The sequence below is a fragment of the Pelobates fuscus genome, chromosome 10, assembly GCF_036172605.1.
Source record: "Pelobates fuscus isolate aPelFus1 chromosome 10, aPelFus1.pri, whole genome shotgun sequence".
Taxonomy (NCBI): domain Eukaryota; kingdom Metazoa; phylum Chordata; class Amphibia; order Anura; family Pelobatidae; genus Pelobates; species Pelobates fuscus.
The window spans coordinates 64,591,831-64,604,221 of NC_086326.1; positions in this window are offsets into that span (position 1 = coordinate 64,591,831).

A 12,391-nucleotide genomic window follows, 5' to 3' on the forward strand; every position below is an offset into this window, starting at 1 on the left:
ATAGACCTTCAGTCTTACTCCTCGACTGCGCAACCACACCATGGCAGAGTGCATCAATTTGGTGAAGTACCACGGAGCTGACGAGAGCCCGAAAGGGAGGCATGTGAAGCACCAAGTGTCGCCTTTCCAGAGGAAGCGTAGTAAGTCCTTGGATGCCTCGGTCACTGGGACCGTCAAGTATGCGTCCTTGGGGTCTAATTTTGCCATCCAGTCTCCCCGAAGGAGTAACTCCCGCAGGAGATAAATGCCCTCCATCTTGAAGTGGCTGTAGCGCACTAGAGTGTTCAGGGCCTGGAGGTTGATAACTGGGCGCATCTGCCCGCCTTTCTTTTCTACAAGGAAGATGTTGCTGAGAACCCGTTTGGGGGACATTGGGGCCCGTTCTATTGCCCGCTTCGTGTGGAGAGCCAATAGCTCCTTGTCTATTAGGGCACGGTCTGTCCCTGAAAGTACAATAGGGTGAGGGGGAGGAATATGACACGGGGTGTCGACCAACTCTATGTGAAACCCCCTCACTGTGGTCAGGTATCTGAGGTGATGTCTAACCAGGCTTGGATAAAATGACTGAGTCTGCCCCCTACCCTGATATTGGAAAAAACATGAGGTGAATGTAAGTTTACCGTAAGGGCGTCTGGAACCGAGGTTCCCTCTGAAGCCTCTGGAGCACCATGGCCTACCACGAGAGGGGAAGAAAGGGGACTGTTGTCCTGGTAAGATGGTCTCTGGTTCAGGGCCGGACTGGGAATTAAAAGCAGCCCTGGAAAAAAATTATTTACCAGCCCCATAATGCGTCGCGCCAGCATAGTGTGCAGATACAGAGTTAGAAAAGATAACTTAAAATAAAAATTATTACTCCAACGTGAAAAAAAGCACATATAGGCTTAAAAAAAAAAAGAGTGCAGATTTATTTTAAGCAGACGTGCCTTTGCATATAACCAATGTTTCAGTCCAACTACCATGACATATTAAGGAAAGCTTAGTAATGGGACTGAAATGGTGAATGTATGTAGGGCACAACTGTAAAAAATTACGTTATCTTGTTTAATTTGAGGTCCTGTGGGTGCACTCTTCACTTTAAATATGTTATTGTGCTGGAGTATGTACCTAGCAACAAGACTGGGCCAATATCTGCTTATTACATATTGTACATATCAATGACATTTCTTAGTGTATTATGCATATATAAATGTACATTAATATATGTGTAAATATTATAGGCATAATTATATATACATATAATCAGTGGCGGATCCAGAGCCTGATCTCAGGAGGGGCACCTATAGATTATTTAAAGAAATAATCCATGCACAATAACCACTACTGCTCTGTGTAGTGGGTATGGTGCCAGGAGTGCCGGGACCCGCTCCCAGAGTAAATAGTCAAACCGTTTAAGTACAGTTTGACAACTTACCTGGGGTCTGCTGTGATATGGGGCTGTAGTAGGGTATAGGAGCAGTGGTGCAATGTGTGAGGGGTGCAATGTGTGTGAAAGGTTCAGTGTGTAGGGTGCGTGGGGCAATGTGTGTATGGGTGGCTGTGTGTGTAGGGCAATGTGTGTATGGGGGTCTGTGTGTGTGTGTATGGGGGGGCAGTGTGTGAATGTGTATGGTGTGTGTGTGGGCAGTGTTTGTATGGGGCTAGAGTTCACTCTCACCACTTGGACCACCAGGAATCCCTGGTGGTCGCAGTGGTGAGAGTGAACTCTAGCCCGTAGCTCCAGGGCTAGAGTTTCCCTGTGGCACTCTCCCTCCCCCTCTGTCTCTCTCTATTCACCCCTCTTTCTCCCCTTGTATCTCACTCTCCCCCCTCTGTCTCTTTCTCCCCCCCTTTCCATGTGGCACTGTCTCTCTCTATTCACCCCTCTTTCTCCCCTTGTGTCTCACTCTCCCCCCTCTGTCTCTTTCTCCCTCCTTTCCCTGTGGAAGTCTCCCTCCCCCTCTGTCTCTCTCTATTCGCCCCTCTTTCCCCCCTTGTGTCTCACTCTCCCCCCTCTGTCTCTTTCTCCCTCCTTTCCCTGTGGCACTCTGCCAACCCCTCTGTCTCTCTCTATTCATCCCTCTTTCTCCCCTTGTGTCTCACTCTCCCCCCTCTCCCTGTGGCACTCCCCCCTCTGTCTCTCTCTCTATTCACCCCCCATTCCCTCTGTCTCTATCTCTATTCACCCCCCTCTGTCTCTCTCTCTATTCACCCCCCCATTCCCTCTGTCTCTCTCTCTCTATTCACCCCCCCACCCCTCTGTCTCTCTCTCTATTCACCCCCCCTCTGTCTCTCTCTCTATTCACCCCCCCTCTGTCTCTCTCTCTATTCACCCCCCCTCTGTCTCTCTCTCTATTCACCCCCCCTCTGTCTCTCTCTCTATTCACCTTCCCCTCTGTCTCTCTCTCTATTCACCCCCCGTTCTGCCTCTCTCTCTATTCACCCCCCGTTCTGCCTCTCTCTCTATTCACCCCCCGCTCTGCCTCTCTCTCTATTCACCCCCCCATTCCCACTGTCTCTCTCTCTATTCACCCCTCGTTCTGCCTCTCTCTCTATTCACCCCCGCTCTGCCTCTCTCTCTATTCACCCCCCCATTCCCTCTGTCTCTCTCTCTATTCACCCCCCCCAACCCCTCTGTCTCTCTCTCTTTTCACCCCCCATCCCCTGTCTCTCTCTCTCTATTCACCCCCTTCTGTCTCTCTCTCTATTCACCCCCCTCTGTCTCTCTCTCTATTAACTCCCCTCTGTCTCTCTCTCTATTAACCCCCCCTCTGTATCTCTCTCTATTCACCCCCCCTCTGTCTCTCTCTCTATTCACCCCCCCCATCCCCCCACCCACCTTAGAGGAGTCAGGGGGCCGGCCGCATTCCACACTGCAGCCTCACCGGCACTCCTACTACTGAGGGCTGAAGGGGGAGGGAGCATATCTCTACCATGCTCCCTCGAGGTTCCCACAATCCCCAGCAGCATCCGTGCTGTGAATTGTGGGAACCGCGAGGGAACATGGTAAAGACATGCTCCCTCCCCCTTCAGCCCTCAGCAGTAGGAGTGCCGCCGGACCGGCGAGGCTGCCATCCGGACCGGCGGCTCGAGCCTGGAACGCGGCCGCCGGCCCCCTCCTAGTGTGCCACCAGACCGGCCACCCGGTGGCACATACTTGCGCAGCCCCCAGATGGCACGGCCCACCGGGAAATTTCCCGGTATCCCGGTGGGCCAGTCCGGCCCTGCTCTGGTTGTAGAAACCTCATCCCGATCCACGGGCGTGGTAATTAGACCGGCCGTACAGACCGCCCCTGAATCTGCCGGCCCTGGTAGAGACCCGTCCCTGAAATACCCTTTTCATTAGGGATTGAGCCTTGTCCAGGGCTGTAAAAGCACCCACAAAGCGCCCCAGATCCTTTAAAAATTATTCTCCAAACAACAGGCCCTGGGCGTCTTTGCCCGCCTCAGTGAGAGCGAGGTTAGTCAATTTGGGCTCAATTTTAAAGAGAATGGCTTTACGCTGCTCAATAGACAGGGGGGTGTTTACACTGCCTGCTATGCAGATCGCCCTCTGCACCCAGCCACAGAGTTCTTCTGGGTCAACCTGCCTGTTTTCTGCTCTAGCTAGTTCAGCCAGGTCAAACAATTTGGCCAAAGGACCAAAAATGTCCAGGTGTTTGTCCTGGCATGATTTTAAAGCGGAATCCAACACTTGCGGGGATTCCATCCCATTTTTGAAAGAAATTGGGACATTTTTGGGGTCAACAATAGGGGTCTCACAGACTTTACTGGGAATCAGAGGTCTAGGACATTCTGCCCGGAGTTTGTTGCACACCGCCTTGCTAAGGGGGCGCCGTACCCAGTTCTCTAGGTACTTAGCCACATGGTCCGCTGGGAGCTATTCTGACGACCAAGGGTGATGGAGAGCATCCGGGTCAAACATAGGTTCCCCAGACGGATCCATGAGGGCGAAACCCGCGGTAGTGGGGGAGTCGCTGCGTGAGACACTCATCACCAGCCCCGATAGAGCAGGGGCAAAGGGGTCAGTGTCCTGCCCGCCAATGTCGTCATTGGAGTCACATACGGACTCTGCATCAGCCTCCTCACAAGACCCGATTTCTAAGTCGGAGTCACTGTTTTTTTGTGCTCTAGCACATTTCCACAGTCGCGCCCGTTCTGCCTGGCACGTAAAGGCTCTCTTGCGTGACATAGGCACGCTGTCATCGGTGGATATAGTCACACCAGTCATATTGTTTCTGGAGGCAGGGGGACTTAGGTGCCTGGATTTGGCCGTGGCCTTTCTTGGAACATCCCCTATAGGGCTTAAAGCAGAATGCGGTAAGCGCGTCGGCGCGGCCGAGCTTTCTGCGGCCAAAGGGCGTGCCAGTAAGCCCTGTGAAATAGTCTGGGAAAGAGCCGAGGACATGGAGCCCATGGTGGCCATAATGGCATCCGTAACGGAGCGCTGTAGAGCTAGGGATTGGGTCAGGTACTGACATAGGGTCAACTGCAGAGGAAGGGGGCCAGAGCTGGCAGAAGGGTTAACCAAAGAATGGGGTATATCCATTTCCCCAGGGGGAAGGGGGTGGCAGGCACTTTGGACTTGGGCATAATAAAATAGCTGTGAGAAATCCCAATGACACCAAATATAAAATAGTAATATATGCTGCAGGGAGTTGAAAGCTAAAATGAAAATGACAGGGAGAGAACAAACTAGCAGGAGTTAATCACACTAGATTAGCTATACCGTATTAGAGGGTAGAGATAGGGAGCTCACCAAGGCCCAGACAGGAAGAAGGAGCACAGACAGCCTGAGAAAGATAAGGCAAATGGAGAAAAAAGATAAGAGCAACAGGGGAAGCTCAAGTGATAGGGATACTGATAATAATACCCTAAAGAGGTCTGGAACCCTGGGCTCAAAGGATAACACAATATAAAAATCCACAATAGGATAAAACATGGAAACATAAAACATATGGAAAATAAATAAGTAAATAATGAAACTATAAGCAAAAAAGCAAATAAATGGTACAAGTAACAACAGAGCAATAATGAGAGTAACATCAATAATGCAAATAAATAGTATACATAACAATAAGGCAATGATAATATGGAAGAAATTAGTAATGTACTTATCTGTTTGGTAGCAGCAAAGAAAGAGGAAGTGTGTGGGGAGGTGCTGACTATTATACTGGGACTTGGTATGGGAGTGGTCTATCACTATGGTTACCATTTTTTCTTACTGTTTGTATTCTTTGCTGCTATTGGTGGACAGTAAAGAAAGGGTTAAGCAATATGAGCCTCCGTGTCTTGACATAAAATTGAACTTTAATCACACACAGGAGGCTTCTACAGGTTGTACCAGGCTATTAACTTAGCAGGATATATAAAATTCTAAATTAAACACATTGTGCTATAAACAATGCTTGCAAATTTGTTCTCTCTGAACAGGAAGGGTGAAGAGAAGCTGCGTGAGTCTCAACCAGGGGGTATAGCTAAAGCTGCATAAGCATGGTGATTTAGCTTCTAACTGGCAGATAATTGAGCAGAGAGACTGCAGGGACCATGATCAATACACCAAAACCGCTTCATGAAGCCAAATGTTGTTTTGGTGCTTCAATTGTCCCTTTAACTGTTGAGCGCTTGGAATTCCATGGCTATCAAAACCTCTTTCAACTCTCACTTATGACAACAACAAATTATATGAAAATAGAAACCTACCTAAGTGAGCTTGGAGTGTTCCTTTAACATGAATATGAAGTGACAAGATATATACATTTATCAGCAAGATCCTTATGAGACAGTGGGGCAGATCTATCAGAGAGTTACCGATTAATCTGTGACTTTAAGTAAGATTTATTTTTTTTCGCTGCTAATTACTTTTTCTGACTGTCTTTTCCTCTATTTAAAACTATCACAAATTTTACACATTTCTTCACGTAGTCCATTTCCTCAATAATTTCTCGCATTGCCTTACACCATTTTTGCCATGGCATAGCATGCGGGACACGATACTTGCAGATTAATATTACCAATACTTACTTATTCAATACCGCCATACATTGAGGAAAACCAGACAGTACAATATACATAGACTAGTAAAATAAAACTCATATAAGAATAATAGAGGACCCTGCCACTATCTGTGATCTAGTACTGAAGCTTTTTTAAATATTAAATACTTGGCTAGATATTCTCTGAGTTAGTTTGACAAAATAGTAAAGGCGCAAAAAATAAAGGTTGCATTTTTCAGGCAACTTTAAAACCACTTTGATCAACTATAACAGATTTTTGAATCCCCTTACAAAATACACTTAGAATTCTTGGGTAAATCTTCCCCAATGAGTGAGTAAACGCCAATCATTTGTAAATAGCCATTTGACTTAATTACACAGAAGAATTTCGATTTGGTTGCAATTTGAGAGTGTGATCTTAACTCTTCAATCACTTTGTTCTATTTGTTTGTTTGTTTCTTTTTTTTTTATATTCTTTATTTTTGTTGTGCACAAAAGTAACAAAAAGCCTTGGTGCGCCACAACAGCGACATCAGGAAAAATTGGTAGACATTTGCAGTACAAGTTGTGGCATTCGTTTGTCAGGCACATTTTTAGATTAATGAGATCAATATTTCGACAGCTTAGGTTCTCGTTTAGTTTAAATGATTTAACAAGATGCACACGTCAGAGGAGTGACAAAGAAGGAAACCCTGAAATGTACATTCCTAATATAAACAAGGCTGTGCAGTGCACTGTATGCTAAATGTGTGTCCCTAGTGTGACATGAAAGACAGTGCACGTTTTATATTATTAAAGAGCGCAAAATACAACAGAGTATGAAACCACTGGCAACGATTATGAACAAAAAGATAATATTATAATCAATTGGAAGGAACTGCTGTGATACTGTAAGCTAGTTGCTTAGGTAAGCTTAGTGTCTGCTTGTATGTCTAAAGCTTGTGCTAGCGTGTGAGGAGTGTTTAAAGTCAACGGCATAGTAAACTATAACATTGGCAAAAAGTCGCCCCCAGCCATAGATAAAGTTCAGTGATACTTGGGCTACAAACCCGAATAGATATCAGGGTGTCCTGGCTTTATCTGGTAGCAGCTGGGGGATGCGCCCACATGGATCAATTTGAGGTCTGTGAGCTGTGGGGCAGGATGAAAGGCACTTCAGCCTATGCCCAGTGTGGGAATGTCTCAATTGCCGGCACCGCTGGCCCCGTCTATGGAGTCCTTGGGCTTGATTCCCGCTCTAGTGGTATTCAGCAAGGCTTTCTCCTGTGCGGCCTCTTGCGGTTGTGCAGCGTGATCCTTGAGAGGTTGCTTTGTGCCGCTCTGGTCAGAGGTTCTTGGGTGTGATGAGTTGCTAGCAGGTAGGCTTAGCTTGGTGCACATGCTCCTTTATAGGTGGGAGCGGGTGCATGCGTTCAACTGGACTGGAGCCATTTCCCGCCTTGTCGATCGTTGGCGTCTGCATCACCGGACGGCGTCCTGGGTGCCCATAATGGTGGCGTCGGGTAACGGGTCTGATCCAGGAGGCTACCGCTTTCACTGCCTGGTGGTAGGCCATTCCTCGCTCGCATAGCGTCGCCCAGAAGCTCTTACAAAGCCAGTCCAGAGCCATCAGGGGATGTGTAGGTGACTGGGTGCTTGTATTTTTTGATTTTGGCCCTTGCTTGGGGGCCATCTTGGTTATGCCTTGATGGTCTTGTGCTCCTGCGGGCTGTGTAGTTGTGAGGCTCACCAACAGTCTTGGTCCGTGTAGCCAGTGGGGACCGGGATTACCCCCACCGGTCCAAAGGGGAGATCAATGAGGTCGCTTAAGGGGTCTCGTGTCGGGGAGAGCGGCCGCCTCTCCCCGGCTCCAACTCCAGTAGGCCGCACTTGGCGTTTCGCACCCCTGGCCCCGACAGGCTCCAGAAATGTGTCCCTTGATTCACCTAGGCACCCCTGGCATGGGTGGTGTACCCCGGTGTATTTTTGGGCTATTTATCCGCCGATTTCACAGTTATTTCGCCCCGTCGGACCGGAGCTCGCCTCACCCACGTCCGTTCAGCTAGGTGATCAGGCTCCCGTTTGTTTCTTTTTTTAATATAAGTATTCTTCCATTGAACTTGATCTTCAGATATTATCATATTTATTTTTCCTCAGTTTAAAGTTCAAAGCCACGATTAGCAGAAGTAAACGGTTCATAAAAAAATAAATTAAAAAAAAATTACTTTTTTGTTGTCACGAATTCCCTGCTTTTTAAAAAAAAATAATGTAACTACTAAATTAGCATAGGATTAAAATGTGTTATTACTTGACGATGCTACAGTGAACAAACCACATTATTTAGTAAAATGTCCTTTTGTTAACCTATACTGCCACCCTCTGGGTAGCCTAGGATTAAGAACATTGTGTATTTTGATATATACATAGCACTTACTGTTTAAAGTTATTGGTTAATTTTAAATTGATGTCAGCTGCTGTCTAAATTTAGGTCTCCTTGCGAGCATCAGTTCATTGCAACAACAACTGCAGGCGCCAGTGTTTGGCAAGACAATTTGGTCTATTGAGAAAATATTCATTTATAAAGATGCATTTTATTGCATCTTTCCAGCAAGAGCAGTTTAATCTATTTTTAATGTTATTAAAATGACCTTTCTTTTAGAAAAAAAAAAAATATTAAGTGCTGTTTCATTGTTTAGGGATATATTCTCAAGACACAATTTGTAATCACAAATATATTGTAATTGCCAGAGGCTGTGTGTGGGGAATCATTTATGAATAAATCCACCCAAGGCAATTGTAACCAGAGCTAATAGGTAATGTCTATTTAATTCAAATGTACATTTTATTTATAGATAATGTATGTGATATGGTCCATGGGACGGGAGATCAGAACAAGTAGCATATTTTATCTAGTGAATTAAAAGATAGGGCAGACTCATCTTTAGAGGTGGTTGGATTGATCGAGTACAATAGTGCTTGATTCAATGTTCAGATACAGTTTTGTGATGTTCCTCTCATGTAATTCAATCAGCTTTTACAGAATTAGGTCAAGTTGGCAGCAAGTGGACCCAAAACCCACAAGGAACAGACTTAATACCTTGGTAACTTAATCAATAGTTTGTTAAATCCAATCAAGAAGAGAAAGGACAGAAAGTATAAAGAAAGAAGATGACTGTTGCCAGGGACATGGCTACATGCTATTCAAGAGCCTACTGTGACCATAAGGTATAACAGCCTCTAGATTAGAAGGTAAAAAAAAAGTGTTTTACATGTTGGTTTGGAAGAAACAGCTGTATTGTCTATTGTTAGCTTGGAAGACTCATGCACTTAAACATGATTTTGATTCTCTAAAATGCAGAAGCATACGCTAGATTACATGGCACCCAGGACAGAAAGATGTTTTGCCCGCCCCTCAAACAGTAAAAAATATTTGACTTACTGACATTCATATTCACACGTTTATGTTTATGTATTGTACACACATTATTATTTATATAGCGCCAGCAAATTCCGTCGCACTTTACAGTGGGATGTATTAATATACACACACGAACGCATAAACACAGGCACACATATTGATATACATACAAATACATACACAAACACAGAAATACACATATACACAGATGCGTACACACATTGATATACATACCTACAGATCCATACACAAACACACACAGAAATACACACACATAGATGTGTACACACATTGATATACATACATACAGATGCATACACAAACACACACAGAAATATACATATAAACAGATGCATACACACATTGATATACATACCTACAGATGCATACACAAACACACACATTCATGTAGACACTCATTCATATGCACACACACAGATATTCTTATACACACTGATAATTACATCCATACATACATAATTATTATTATAAAAAAATAATAATAAAATTGACAGGAAGAGCTGTAGTGGAAGCTCATCCCATTGGTCCAGTGGGGTGCTGCTGGGATCAGACACAGTGCACACTGATTTTCCCAGCTACATGCTGCTCTGTACATTCATGAGAGCACCTTGCCGGTAAGCAGATGCCTGCTCTGGAGGGAAGGTGCTGCGCTGTGTACCCCCTTACACCTGTAACACTGGACAGACCACCCCCTCCCCTATTATAACACCACTTCTATAATTCGAAAATAAACTAATTTGTTCTCAAAGAAAGCAACAGAGTATGGCATTGCAACATGAGGAGTGACTGGGTGGGAATCATCACAAGCTGAAGAAACACAATGTGGATGGAGTTGAAAATATTCTTTATTGCTTATAAAGTCAAAGTATATAAAGTAGTCACAGGAGACAAAATAACGGAAAGTGAAAAGGCTTAAACACAAAAGCAACAGCCCATAACATACACCAAGCCTACCAGAGCTCGACACGTGTCAATAAACCCCCAACCTTTTCGCCAAAACCAAAACAATACAGTCCCTTAAGAAAAGCAAGTTTTTGGTGCCAAAACATTGGGGGTTTAGTGTCCAGCTCTGGTGGGCTTGGTGTATGTTATGGGCTGTTGCTTTTGTGTTTAAGCCTGTTCACGTTCTGTTATTTTGTGCCCTGTGGCTACTGTATATACCTTGGTTTTTATAAGCAATTAAGATTATTTTTGCATGACGTAAGAATAGTTGGTGTGCATCCTGTTGTCTATAGATGCTTATAATTCTGACATTTGGTGATGTCTATTTAGGGTAGAACCCTTTGTTTAACTCTAGAGGTTATTGTTTGATACTTTTTGTGCATGTTTGTATTATAATGGTGTAGAAAATGTAACAATACCCAGAGCAGAGTTGGGTCAATTTAAATGAGATCTAGAAAAATGGAAAACGAATATAAGTCAAAGATCTAAGTCAAAGATCCACTTTCTCCATCAATAATATATGAACACTTCAAGGTGCTATTTGTATGAAAACTTGATAAACAAACACAACATTTAACTTTGTTCAGAAACTAACTGGTGATGCTTTGCTATAATTATTATAAATTACAATAGAATAATCTCAATACAAAAATGCAAATATGTAGCAGTGATTATGTTGAGGTGATTTAAGAGGAACAATAGTAAACTTATAAAAACAAAATCTGGGTGCACACCAAAATGAGATAATCGCAACTGTATTATAAAGAACATTAAAAAAATAAGAGTATATCTGTCAATAAACATGAACAATCACAGAGTCATATTTTATCAAAACGTATGTTAGACTAAACACACAAAATTCACCAAAGGCATAATTCCTTCAACGGAGTAAACTTCTCTGAAAGATGACCATAAAGATGACAACAGGAAAAACCACTATGCTAACGCAGTAGTGTTCAGAACTGAGAAACTGAAAGGAGAGAGTGTTGCATGAGAGGTGGGAAAGAAAAGGAAAGCAAGGAGTAGACAATAATGGATGGTAGTGGAAGAGGTTGAAAGATGAATGAGCTAGACGGACAGTAAGTGAGAGAGATTTACGACAGATGTTAAGTGGGGTCATGTAACACAGTAAGGAGGATTGTAGAGTAGATGAGACTATAAAGGAAAGATTGGAGGAATAGAAATAGGGGGATAAAAAACAGAACAGAACAGTAAAGTGGGAAAACCTAGAGCACGGGTAGGCAGCCTTCGGCACGCTGGTCTACATGTCCCATAATGTTTTGCAGCCATAATGCTGGCAAAGTATCATATGAGATGTAGTCCACAACATCTGGAGAGCCTACCCCTGATCTCGAGAGGCCGGTGACTAATTATACAGTTGACACTTGTCCAAGAATGTTCTTAATGGTACCACTTTAACAACTGTTTACCTAGAGACAAAACACAGAGCAACATACAAATAAATTGCACACACTAATTAAAGCAAGCAACCCACTATTTACAAATAAAAATATAAAATCTTAATAGATCTCACCACCGCAAGACTCTATCAATCAGCCATGCCTTACCTGATCACAGAGAGTGAATGAGAGAAAGACCGTATGCAGGTATCTTTAACCCCTACCTTGCTCTACAGAGCAGTTGATTTAGTTTAGCTCAATAACATATCAAAAGCCTTGCAGTATGAATTCAGTGCAAGATTAGGATCTTCCTGGGCCTGGAGCTTAAAACATAATTTGGATTGTTATTCTGCTATGTGATTCTGATGTACAATGACAACAAAACTACCTTTGACGCGTCATGTCGTATTTTCCATGTTGCTTAGCAAGACCTAGAAAAAAATCGTGGCTATGTTATAAAGTAAATATTATCAAGGTGTGTAGAACAACGCTTTAACTAAATAACATGTATTTCTATGAAGCTAATTAACCTTTGTGTCTTTATATCTTGTTAAGTATTGTGATATATTTTATATCAGAGCTGGAAAGATCTGTTTCCTGGTATGCTAGAACACAGATATACAGTTAATGAACCGTCCCTGCATGATAAGGGGACAAAC